The following is an 11,830-nucleotide window of genomic DNA, read 5'->3' as shown; positions in this document are numbered from 1 at the left end:
ACTATCGGGCACATTCAGCTGAGAACAGATGTGTGTGTGTAAGAGAGAAAGAAAGTGAGATTTACATTTACATTTAGTTATTTAGCAGAAGCTTTTATCCAAAACGACTTACAAACGAGGACAATGGAAGCAATCCAAATCAAGAAATGAGCAATGTTATGCAAGTGCTATATCAAGTCTCATTTAGCTTAACACAGTACACGTAACACGTTTATTATTATTATTATATAATAAATTAAATAAAACAGATACAATAGAAAAAAAGAGAAAGCTAATGTTAGAGGTCTTTTTTCACATTCACACCAGATTTCAAATAAATGTGTACAACATGTATCAAATATTTTGACTGTAGACCTTGTAAAGATGTTATGTTTGGTGATCTTTATACATCTTCAAAAGTTCAGCCAAAAATAGTACAATTAGTAATACAAGTAGTAGTATTCATGCAACAAAAATGTGAAAACCATGCAAGCCATTTATAGAGATTTATTTGTTTGCGCAAGCTGCGTTTGTATATAAACTTTCACTATTTTTAAAAGACAATTCCCATGAGTTTTCCAGTGCTTAATTTCAGCAGGCCTTTTAAGGAACCCCTTAATAATGGATTGAAAGTCTGGGAATCATAGTTTTTAATTTCTTAAAGGGGATATATGATGCAATTTAAAATTTTCCTTTCTCTTTGGAGTGTTACAAGCTCTTGGTGACAAAAGAAGATCTGTAAAGTTGCAAATACTAAAGTCTCAAATCCAAAGCGATATTCATTATAAAAGTTAAGATCCAACAATGCCTTCCTAAAGCAGTTCATTCTAACACACCCCCACATAAGTCAAGATGTGGGAAGATTTGTATAACGCTGGCCAAATGTTCACGCAAAGAAAGATGACGTAACTTTGATACTCGCTGTAGTATTGTTGCTGCCATCATGTTGTGGAGACACTGCGTTTCGTTGTGAAAGTGAAACTACTTTGTTTGGCCTTCCAAAAGAGGACAAAACTAGAAATCAGTGGTTAAGTTGTATTTAAAACGGTTCAAGAACTGTTTAACCTAAATATTCAAATGTGTGCAGCACATTTTATGGATGACGAGGACAGTTTCCTGAGAAAGTAGCCTACGATGCTGGTGTCTGTTTCTATAAAGTGGGGCAATAATACATTTTCAAGAACAGTCTGGCACTTTTGACTCATCGTCTGTAAGTATTTTTACATATTCAAAGAATTTGCCATTGATGATTCAAATGCAAATTTTAAGCAGTGTAGAGCAGCGCTTGTTTTTTGACGTTTCTCCGATCACAAATGCAGACATGATTTTATGTTTACGCAGCACGATACGCAACATAATTTGTACAACACAAAGTGTTAGATTACTGTATATCACGCTCTCTCTGCCAGAATGTTTTGTACGTTTGCCTGTTTGTGCTCAAAATTATTTCCCCACTGGATGCAGCAAATGCCTCGTTTGAAATGGATTTCATTGGTTTTTTCTGGTCGTGTCGGGAGACGGCATCACAGTATGGTAAGGAGCGTAACATTTCCATCACAAGCTTGAGGTCTAATTAGTTTCCATTTTTTTGTTTTGATCTCTCCGCTGCGTTTTTGCGTGTGTCACTTCTGAGCGATGCAGTAGCAAAGCTGATGCATTTTTGTAAGGAAAATATCCATATTTAGAACGTAATAATCACTTTAATCTAGCTTGCGCTAACAGTTGTAGACGAAGCAGTTCCGGGTGAATGACGTATGCGGTCAGCTTTGCACATGCGTCGCTCAGAAGTGGCACACGCAGAAATACAGCGGAGAGATCAAAACAAAAAACGGTCACTAATTATAAGTACAAAACAAAAATTTGTAAAGAAGAATGTTGGATGAATTTGATCTAAGCCAAGAGGAGACTCACCGGCTCATGCACAATGCTGACCTCATACATCATTACTAAGGAACTGCTTCCATTTTACATTAGTGAGCGCAAGCTAGATTAAAGTGATTATTACTTTTTACATATATTTTTCTTACAATTCGCTACCGAAAGCCTTTGTTCACCCCCAGGAGCTGTGTAAGACACTTTTTTTTAATGTATGCACTTTTTATTAAACATCCGAGAACCGAGGCATCAAAAAGCTTGTAAGATAACTCTTACTGGATTCGTATGAAAAAAGAAAGTCATATAAACCTAGGATGGCTTCAAGGTAAGTAAATTCATGTGCTAAAAATTTTTTTGTGGGTGAACTAACCCTTTAAATCGCTTTGCTGTTGGTGAATGATTTTTATTTTATTTTGTTAGCAATTTATTGAGTATTTTAGTCATGTCCAACTCAAAAGAACAGTTGACATAGCCTATTTAGGTTCAAGAAACATGAAAAACCAACTGGTTGTTGTTATGTGTAGTTAAAGACACGGTGAGTTTTGTGTAGTCAGTGTTACTACTTTATAAAAGTAAATGAATGTATGAAATATTATAGGTTTCTTTTTTAACATATAGTTGTAATTTAGCACCAATTATTGTATTTATATCGCCTTTAAAAAGTCACAACAGCCATTTTGAAAGAATTAGATTACATTTATTTCCTATTAGTTATATATGTTGAAATCTGAAATGGTCTATACAGGCTAATACTAATGCAAATTAGCATTAAGGGCTCGACAGCCCTATACAAGAACTCCATTTCTTATTTCAAATCGTTGTTCATCAAAAGAATCGTTAGTGGCACGGTTAAGGAATCGTAATAATTGAGTTCTTCTCATCCCATGTGAGAACATGAAGACGGCGGGCTCTACTGACTGTGAGCACCCGCCTCTGGAGGACATGCGCCGGGGACTCGACACGTGATCCGCTCGCCACAATCCAGTATGGCGGAATACGTCGGCGAGTGGATCCGTCGTTGGCGCGCTCTCCAACGGGAATAAAGTCCGGAGCGTTGCGTCCGATCGCGGCGGAGCTGCGGAGAGGTGAGAGACGATTCGCATGCGTTCTCCTCGGATTTTATGCTTAAATGCATTGATGACTTCAGTAAGGGAAAGAAACTTGTGGGCGATCAGATGAAACAATCAAAACAGTGTGTGTGTGTATGTGTGTGTGTTGAACTCTCGTCTCGGAGTAGTTGTGTCACTTTTCATTTTATGTGTTTTCTTCATACAGTACCTGCAGGTTAAGGAGAATCATAGAGATAGATTTTAATAAGCTAACATATTTTAGGATGTAATTAATGCATTTTGGGCTGGACTATGTAATGGCAATTCTATAAAATTCGCGCTTTTATGATTTTAAAGTGATATTTTAAAAGATTGGAACGTTCGGTCCCTAAAATAATGTTTTAAATGTTATTGAAGTCATAATAAACTACAGCTTGTTATCATAATTTATGTATAGGTTTGTATAAACGTGTTCTGACTCTGTCTCAGTTCTTTGGAAACAAGAGTTGACATGTTGACAGGGTCATCTATGATCAGTAGATCCGTTTTCATTACCAGTGTAATTTTTTTACACACTTTCATGCGACGTTTTGGCATTTGGTAGTTTGTGCACCTTACACGATGCTTGTGTCAGGTTTGTGTCATTTAAAGGGACAGTTCACCAAAAAATGAAAATTTGATAAAAATGTACTCCCCTCAGGCTATACAACAGATATGTTGATGATGTAGATTAGTCTGTTTTCTCATGCATATTTGGATACATTTTGCATCACTTGCTCAACAATGGATCTTCTACAGTGAATGGGTGTCAGCACAATGAGAGTCCAAACAGCTAAACACATCACAATAATCCACAAGTAATCCATTCCACACCACTCTAGTCCATCACTTAACATCTTTGAAGCTGCATGTTTGTAATAAAAAAAAATAAAAAAACAACAACATTAAGATAGAAACCATGGGAGTTGTTCTGGATAAAATACAAATTCATTATCCACAATATTGCTTTCTTCAGTGAGAAAGTGTAGTCTGAAACAGGGGAGAGATATGCACATATCACGCACCATTTAAAAGTGAAAAAAATCTGATCTTTTTGGTGCGAGAGGAAAACGGGACTGGAGGAAGTGTTATTGTGGATTATGGACTTGTATTTTGGCCAGAAGAAATGGTTTAAAACATGCAGCTTTTCACTTCACAAGATTTTAATTGATGGACTGAATACATATCATAGATTATTATTTGTGGCATTTTTATTTTATTTTTTGTCAGTAGTTTCGTCTCCCATTCTGATGGCACCCATTCACTCCATTAGTGAGCATTTGACGTATGACATACGTACGTATTTATTTCAGTATTCATAGATATCTTTTTGTAGGATTTTGTTGCTTTTTCCATGTAGTGCTTCTCTAGCTCATATAGACCTTCTTTTTTGAGATTGGCTGTAGTTTCTTTAAGTTTGGACTTAAGCAAAACGGATAAGATTGATTCTGTAACGTTTGGTTGTATCACAAAGTAGCCATTCTCTTATCAGAAATGAGGATGAGATTATAGTAATGTTGTTTTCATGTTCTGAGCTGAGTCATGACGACTGTGTTGTCCGCTGGTGATTATATCATGCTGTCACACATAGCTGGTGGTTGAAGCTTTAACATGTGGCATCATGCACAGGCATATAAACCCAGGCTTTAATCACAGCCTATAGGAAGCTCGCTCGTCTTTCCACATTCCGGATCTCAAGGACCGGCGCTCAGACCTTGTAAATTCCAGGCCCCACAGGAAGAAGGTCAAAGCAGGGCAGCAGAGAGTTAACCCAGTCTTGCACGATCTCCGTTGTGCACTTTTTGATTTCTGCGATCAAACCAAAAAAGAATGTGTGCACACCATGTTTGGGGTTTTGTCTTGTTTTATATAGCACTTTTTAATCATTTTTGTTTTTCTTGCTTTTTTTTTTTCTTCAAGTCAATAGTCTCATTTCACCCCAGGAATGAATGAATGAAATTATAAATATTATACTGTTGCAAGGTTTTTAAAATTCTGTTAACATTTTCTGCTTTGTGACTTAAGTTGGATGCAAATGTTACATTTACATTTAGTCGTTTAGCAGATACTTTTATCCGAAGCGATTTACAAATGAGGACAATGGAAGCAATCTGAATGGTCCTGTGTTTTCATGCTTCCATTAATGGCTTGACGTTTAGTTTGCTCTTCTGTTCTTGTGCTAACAGTTTAGTTGTAGACTTGCCATTCTTATTGACATTCTAGTCAACCCATGGAGACTCGTCTATGATTGAGTAATTAATTATACAACACCTCTTCCCCTTGAAACGCATACAGCATCATTTATTCTATCTACAGTATTTCTTTCTGTCCACAGATCCAGTCTGTGTGACTTGGCAAAGTAGTATTCTGAGTAACGACAGCACTTAGTGAATGTGACTAAATGGCAATGTTTAGGCCCACGCTTTATATAGTCTCAAATAACAATTTAAATCAGTTTGAGACCCCTCGCTAATCAATTCTACTCCTCAGGGTACATAATTAACAGTGCTGGATGACTCATGGAGATTGGCAGATTGCACCGTTTGCCGCATCTGTGGCTGAAGAGGAAGGAGAGGGAGAATTTGGCTCCAGCCGCTCTTAGATGATGCTTAGCGAGGAAGAGCACTAACAGGAGACGGGGCGTAACTGTAGGTGGTAAATGCGGCTGGACAGATGACAAGTATGACTGGCGATCCGTAGAAAGGTTGTCCTCTAACTGAAAAATTGGATGTTTGTCTCCGACAGTTTTATTTAGAGGATTGTGTTCATGTCCCTGAGGCCTAGTGTTGTCTGCTGTTACTGGATGCCTAACTCCTTAAAGGATTAGTGACCACAAAAATTAATATTTTATCATTTTGTTTTCACCCTCGTGTTTTTCCAAACCTCTATGATTTTGTTTTTCTGTGAAGTGCTAAAGGAGATATTTATAAAAATGTGCAACTCCACTTTTTCCATACTTTTAATGGTGACCACGACTGACGAGAAACAATTTAGTGAAGAATGATTTAAATTCAGTCTGTGCCTCACGTAATGTGTTCATGTGGCTTCAGAAGGCTGGAATATAGTGCAAGATTGATTTGGACTGCTATTATGCTGCTTTTGTAGTGCTCATTTGTTCTTTTTGGAGCTTGACAGCCTCTTGTCCCCATTCACTTTTATTATATGGAAGAAACATAATTTTATTTATTTTATTTTTTCTACCACATTATCAAAATAAAACTGAAATCTCAATTATGTCTTTTATCAAATGATTTAATATAAGGCTCAGTAAATGATGACAAAATAATTTTTGGATGAATTATCCCTTTAAATACTCGTTCTTTTTTAAAACAATTCTTATTTTAATTAGTAACAACAACAGCAATAACAAAAACAATAATAATAATAATAATAATAATTTATTATTATTATTTCAAAAATCTTTGGCCAAATTTTATTTTATCATAATTTTTTTAAATGGCAGCTCTAGGTTTTTTTTTTTTTTTTTTTTTTTTTTTATCCATAAAATCAGAATTAGTTTTATTTTTGCCCCCAAATCATGCAGCATATATTTTGTGGTTTTGTCTTTTTTGGAGAATTACAGCAACTGTCACTTGTTACTTGCAAAAGTGCAGGGCACTTTTAAGAATATGCTTAACAGAAAAATGAAATTCGTATGGGTTTGGAACGACATGAGGATGAGTAAATACTGACAGACTTTTGATTTTGGGGTATTAAAATGAGTGGATTGAATGCTGTCGCCTCAGTGTGGAATCCTTTAGTGTCTGTGCCACTTTTGCTTTGCTTAAGTTCTGTTGGCAAAACTTGGCAAGGCTTGGGTTCATTTGGCAATCCGTGTTTGTCCGAAACCCAAGATTGCGATAATGAAAAGCTTGTCTGTTTATGTGATGAGTTTAATGAAAATTGAGTGTTTGTGGGCAGCACATCAGTCAAGGTGATATGAACCTCATTGTCACCTAACTGTGGCCCTTCTGGCCTTTGTTAACGCTCCGCTGGGCTGGCAGACTGAACGGAGGACGCAGAAGGCAGACAACAGCCGAGGGAAAGTGAATGACCGCAGTGAGAGAGTGAGTGATGATTGTGTTGCCCCTCATAAAGTCCAGGCAGGCACACAGTCACAAGGCTCATTTCCTGCTCTCTGTTTGTCTGAAAACACACAGGCCTGTATGGACATGGAGATCAATTCATGCTGCTCAACTGATGCTCATCGGAGAGTTTAAAGACAAAAAGAAAAATCTTTGTCATCATTTATTAACTCTCAAGTTGTCCCAAAGCTCTATGAGTTTCTACGTTCTTGTTATTTATTTTTTATTTTTTTCAAAAGGTGAATTTCTACTTACAATTCGTTGTGACCATCGCTGTCAAGCTCCAAGATAGAATGGTAAAAAAAAAAAAAAAAAAACAGCTGGAGGGGTATTTCACCCCAAAAATGACAAACTATGTCGTCATTTACTTGCTGTCATTCCAAATCCAAAACTGTATATTTTTAGTTCTTTTGAGAAACATGACTTTTAAGTTTGAACTGATAACCAACATTATTCAAAATCTCTTTTTTTAGTGTGTTCTGCAGAAGAAAGAAATGCATATGGTTTTAGAACACAGAATAAATGATTTTAATTTATAGTAAAATAAAGTAGTAGAGCATAAAACTCATATACATTATCTCTTAAAAAATCTCATTCGTAGTTTCATAAAAAAAAAAAAAAATCTCAATTTTGATTTATTCCTATGTGAAGCTATCATATAAGAAATTTAAAAAGACATGAAATATAGCACACAAAATCTTTTGAACTACTTCCATGCTGCTCTTATTCTGTTTTTCTTTTGAGCTGAAGACAGCTAGTTATTTTAGTACTATTTGATAATTTTTTTAACCATTTTTGTTTATATTTTGAATAGAGATTTTATATTTTCATTTTATTTATGTCCAGGTATTAGGTATTTTTATAAATTTAGTTTTCCCTTCTGTTTAAAAAAAAAAAAATCTCCATCCACATGAAAATACAAATGTACGCTATGATGCACTGCATGCCAAATAAACATGTGGCGATAAAATCTCCACCGTAAAGCCAATCGGAAGCCTGAAAAAGTTTAAAGTAGGTGGAGATAACAGCGCAGGCTTTGATGTCAAAAGCCAAAAACTCCGGTTTCGCTGTCTGCATGATAACACTGCAACCAGAGTTTTTGAAAACCCTCACCCTGGCAGGAAACCAAAAACATTTGGTTTCCGTGACCTGGTGCTGCGTTTGCTTGTGGACAAACGACCAAACCACGTAGAAAATGTTGCGTTTTTAAAAAGAACCACGTTCGTGTGGACAGGGCCTTCGTTTTAGTTCAGTTTTAATCTATTCATTTCCAGGTAGTAATCTTCATGCTTCAAAATAAACAAATTTGATAAAATGCATTTCTGAATTTTCTTTAATAGTTTAAGTTTTGCATCTAATATTATCTTCTTGCAGCCTAATTTCAATAATAAAAAAAGGAGTTTGAATAGTTTTAGTATAATAAACCCTAATAACAGCTGTAGTTGCTGCGCAAAGTTTCTTCAAAAAGTTTTCCCCTTGTGTTCCACACACAAAAAAAAAAAAATAGCTTAAGGATTTGGAGAGACATTAGGGTGAGTAAATAATGACAGAATTTTAATTTTCGGCTGATCTAATTCCTTTAATGAACACCTACTGCACCAAATCACTGGTTAAAACATGCACAATCTGTTACTCATTTTTTTAAACACATCTTGCTCTAGTTTACACTGCCAAACCAAGACGTCAGCGACTGAGCGAATTCCTTAATGAAAATTGGGAGTGAATTTAATGGCACACAACACCATTCACCACGTCAGCCCTGGCGAGAAACCCAACTGAAAATCAGCCTGCCTATGAGTAGACATGGAGATCCCTTCCAACACCGTTCCCTCAAAAGTTTCGCAATATTGTAGTTTTTAATGGAATGTGACACAAAGAGCTTTAGCTGGGGTTTAGCCGAAGCAAAGACATTGGGAAAAAGAGATTTTTATGGTCAGCCAGAGGCTTTTGTTTCTATGTTGGTTCTCAGTTTTGATTCATTTAGACTTGCCAAACAATAAATGGTCACTGATCAAAAGCACAGTAGCTTTTAAACATTCATTAGCTCCTTCAGTGCTGCCTAATGACTAACTGCTATTTTATTTGTTCTGCTGGTGTAGTGAACATGAGCGAGCAGCGGCGACCGTTGTACAAACACAGGCGGCGTTCTGTCATGTTGGATTGGGTGTCATTTTCTTGCTGATGTCTTGTAGCGTGGCTTTTCTCTTTGGGCCTGTCAGCTTGTATCAGATCTGCTCCTCTGTGATGGTCACCCTAGACGGCTGGTCGGCCATGTCTCACTTTTTTTTTGTCCCAGACAGGATGATGTAAGACCGAAATGCCGCTGAGGGTATGTATGTGTCTTCTCTTTGCCCCAGGTTAAACCCGCACCCCCAGACATGAGCAGTCAGGGTCGGGACGCTTGACCGACTTTGGCTGATTTTTGTCCTGAAGCTATCTGTTAGCATTGCGACCCGCTTTCTTGACACAGTTTTATTTAAAACTAGGCCAGTATTCCAATTCAGATTTTTTTGTTTTTTTATATCTTTGTGTAACATGTCTCGTTACAGTTGTCACATATTGAATGGTTCCCATGATACTTCGTAAATACACTGGATAAATTCACTTTCCATTGATGCATGGTTTGTTAGGATCTGACGATATTTGGTCGAGATACAACTATTTGAAAATCTGGAATCTGAGGGTGCAAAAAAAATCTGAATACTGAGAAAATCACCTTTTAAAGTTGTCCAAATGAATTCTTAGCAATGCATATTACTAATCCAAAATTATGTTTTGATATATTTATGATAAGAAATTTACAAAATATCTTAATGGAACATGATCTTTACTTAATATCCTAATGATTTTTGGCATAAAAGAAAAATCTAAAATTTTTACCCATAACATTTTTTTTGGGGGGGGCTATTGCTAAAAATATACACCAGCAACTTAAGACCTTAGATCTTTATATTATCTCTTTTCATATTTATTTGTATGATTTATTATGACAATTACCATTAATCTTATGTAAAAAAATAATAATAAATAAATAATAATAAATAAAATAATAATATTTATATAAATTAGTTGTGGCTGTTTTGACCATACATCTTCAGCCTATGGTGATTGATATTTTAATTATTATATGTAATAATTATATATATATATATATATATATATATATATATATATATATATATATATATATATATATATATATATATATATATATATATATATATATATATATATATATATATTAGGGCCGGGACTTTAACGCGTTAATTGAGATTAATTAATTACACAAGAAATAACGCGTTAAGTAAGATTAATTAATTACAGAATAAAAATTACCGCATTTTTAATAACTTATTTTTGCACCGCGGAACGTTTCTCACTGGATGAGTTTCGGCGGACCGATTATACTGGAGCACCAACTAGCGTTCGCATATCACTGCAGCACATGATCGAACCTCAAGTATCACCTCAACGCAAAACATATAGCAGCTAGCGTGGACTTTACACTTTATGTTGAACTATATATTATTTTGTTGTTGCAACACTTTATGTTGAACTCTTTATTGTTTTGGCCAAGGTTATTGAGAGTTGGACTTAGTATGTTATGGCCTCTGAAGCAACAGAGAGATGTTTTCTAATAGTCAGTGTTTCCAATGTTCTGAATGTAATTGACAGTATTGTGTTTTACTTAAACACTTTACAGAAGGTTCCAGCACCTATAAGCTTCCTGAATTTCTGAAATGTACTATTTCTAAATTGTTTCTAAATATGGTATTGCTACACTTCATGGCAAAAATTACACTGGTCTGCTAGACTTGGTTGAACAAAAAGAAACAATATTTTGTTGCTTAAGCTTATGTATTCAGTTATTATTCAATGGTATACTATAAATCCATGTGAAAAAAATTACTTCTCACTGTTCTCAGGTCAAATATTTATATGCGATTAAAATGCGATTAATTTCGATTAATTTATTACAAAGCCTCTAATTAATTAGATTTTTTTTTTTTATCGAGTCCCGGCCCTAATATATATATATATATATATATATATATATATATATATATATATATATATATATAAAATAAATCACTTTTTCTTCTTAAACTTGCAATTGGCATAATTTTCTTGACATTTATGATATGATATTGTAGAAAGATTGATATTCATAATATTTATATTTTTATGCATTTTACTTATCTATTTTTCTATTTTATAATCATACAATATATGTGCACATTTTTATTTTCTTCTTGCAATCAGTGTATCTTTTTGTAGTCTTTTTATATTAGTTGAGGCTGGCTAGAACAACATTAATGAAACTTTTGAAATCTTTTTGTTATCCTTACTTTTTTAAAACTTCAGACTTGAACGAAAGAGTCCTAACCTTATCAAAGCCAGCGTTTTTGTATCAAACCAACCAAACTGCACTTTCAACATGCGTCAGAAACCCTTTTTGGATAGATATGTTTCCTTTGAATCATTTGTGTGTGCGTTATCTTGTCATTTATCAGACGTTATTTCATCCAAGTATATCTGTGTTGGAAGATGCCTCTGACACCTGAGAAGCGGGACTCATATTGTTTTAGTACGTGAGCAACTGAAATAACAAACATAGTGTGATGGCCACAGAGCATAGAAACCAGCCGTTTGGAAAGATGAACGCTAACATGCATGTTCTCGCTATGGAGGGTAATCTAAAGCAATAATCATCTCCAAATCAGCCTACGAGGCATATCATGGACGGCAGTGCCTGAATTTAACGCACAAGTTAATACAGTTGTCCCAGACGATGTTTGACCT

The 11,830-nt window shown here is 35.2% G+C and overlaps 1 protein-coding gene across 4 annotated transcripts in view; it reads left to right on the top strand.

Annotated features, from left to right (window-relative positions):
• Nucleotides 1-1,440: 1,440 nt before the first annotated feature.
• Nucleotides 1,441-11,830, top strand: part of LOC127964686 (histone deacetylase 4) — a 202,155-nt gene continuing 191,765 nt past the window's right edge. For 2 of the 4 annotated variants that reach the window (XM_052564967.1, XM_052564964.1), the window contains exon 1: nucleotides 2,666-2,939. The gene's annotated coding sequence lies outside the window, so the exon portion shown is untranslated. Of the gene's footprint in view, nucleotides 1,513-2,665; nucleotides 2,940-11,830 lie in introns of those variants that run through there. The other 2 variants (XM_052564965.1, XM_052564966.1) reach the window with 2 other exon arrangements.

The sequence above is a fragment of the Carassius gibelio genome, chromosome B9 (assembly GCF_023724105.1).
Source record: "Carassius gibelio isolate Cgi1373 ecotype wild population from Czech Republic chromosome B9, carGib1.2-hapl.c, whole genome shotgun sequence".
Classification (NCBI taxonomy): Eukaryota; Metazoa; Chordata; class Actinopteri; order Cypriniformes; family Cyprinidae; genus Carassius; species Carassius gibelio.
The sequence above is the reverse complement of the archived record's forward strand: the minus strand, read 5'-3'. Positions and strand labels throughout refer to the sequence as shown.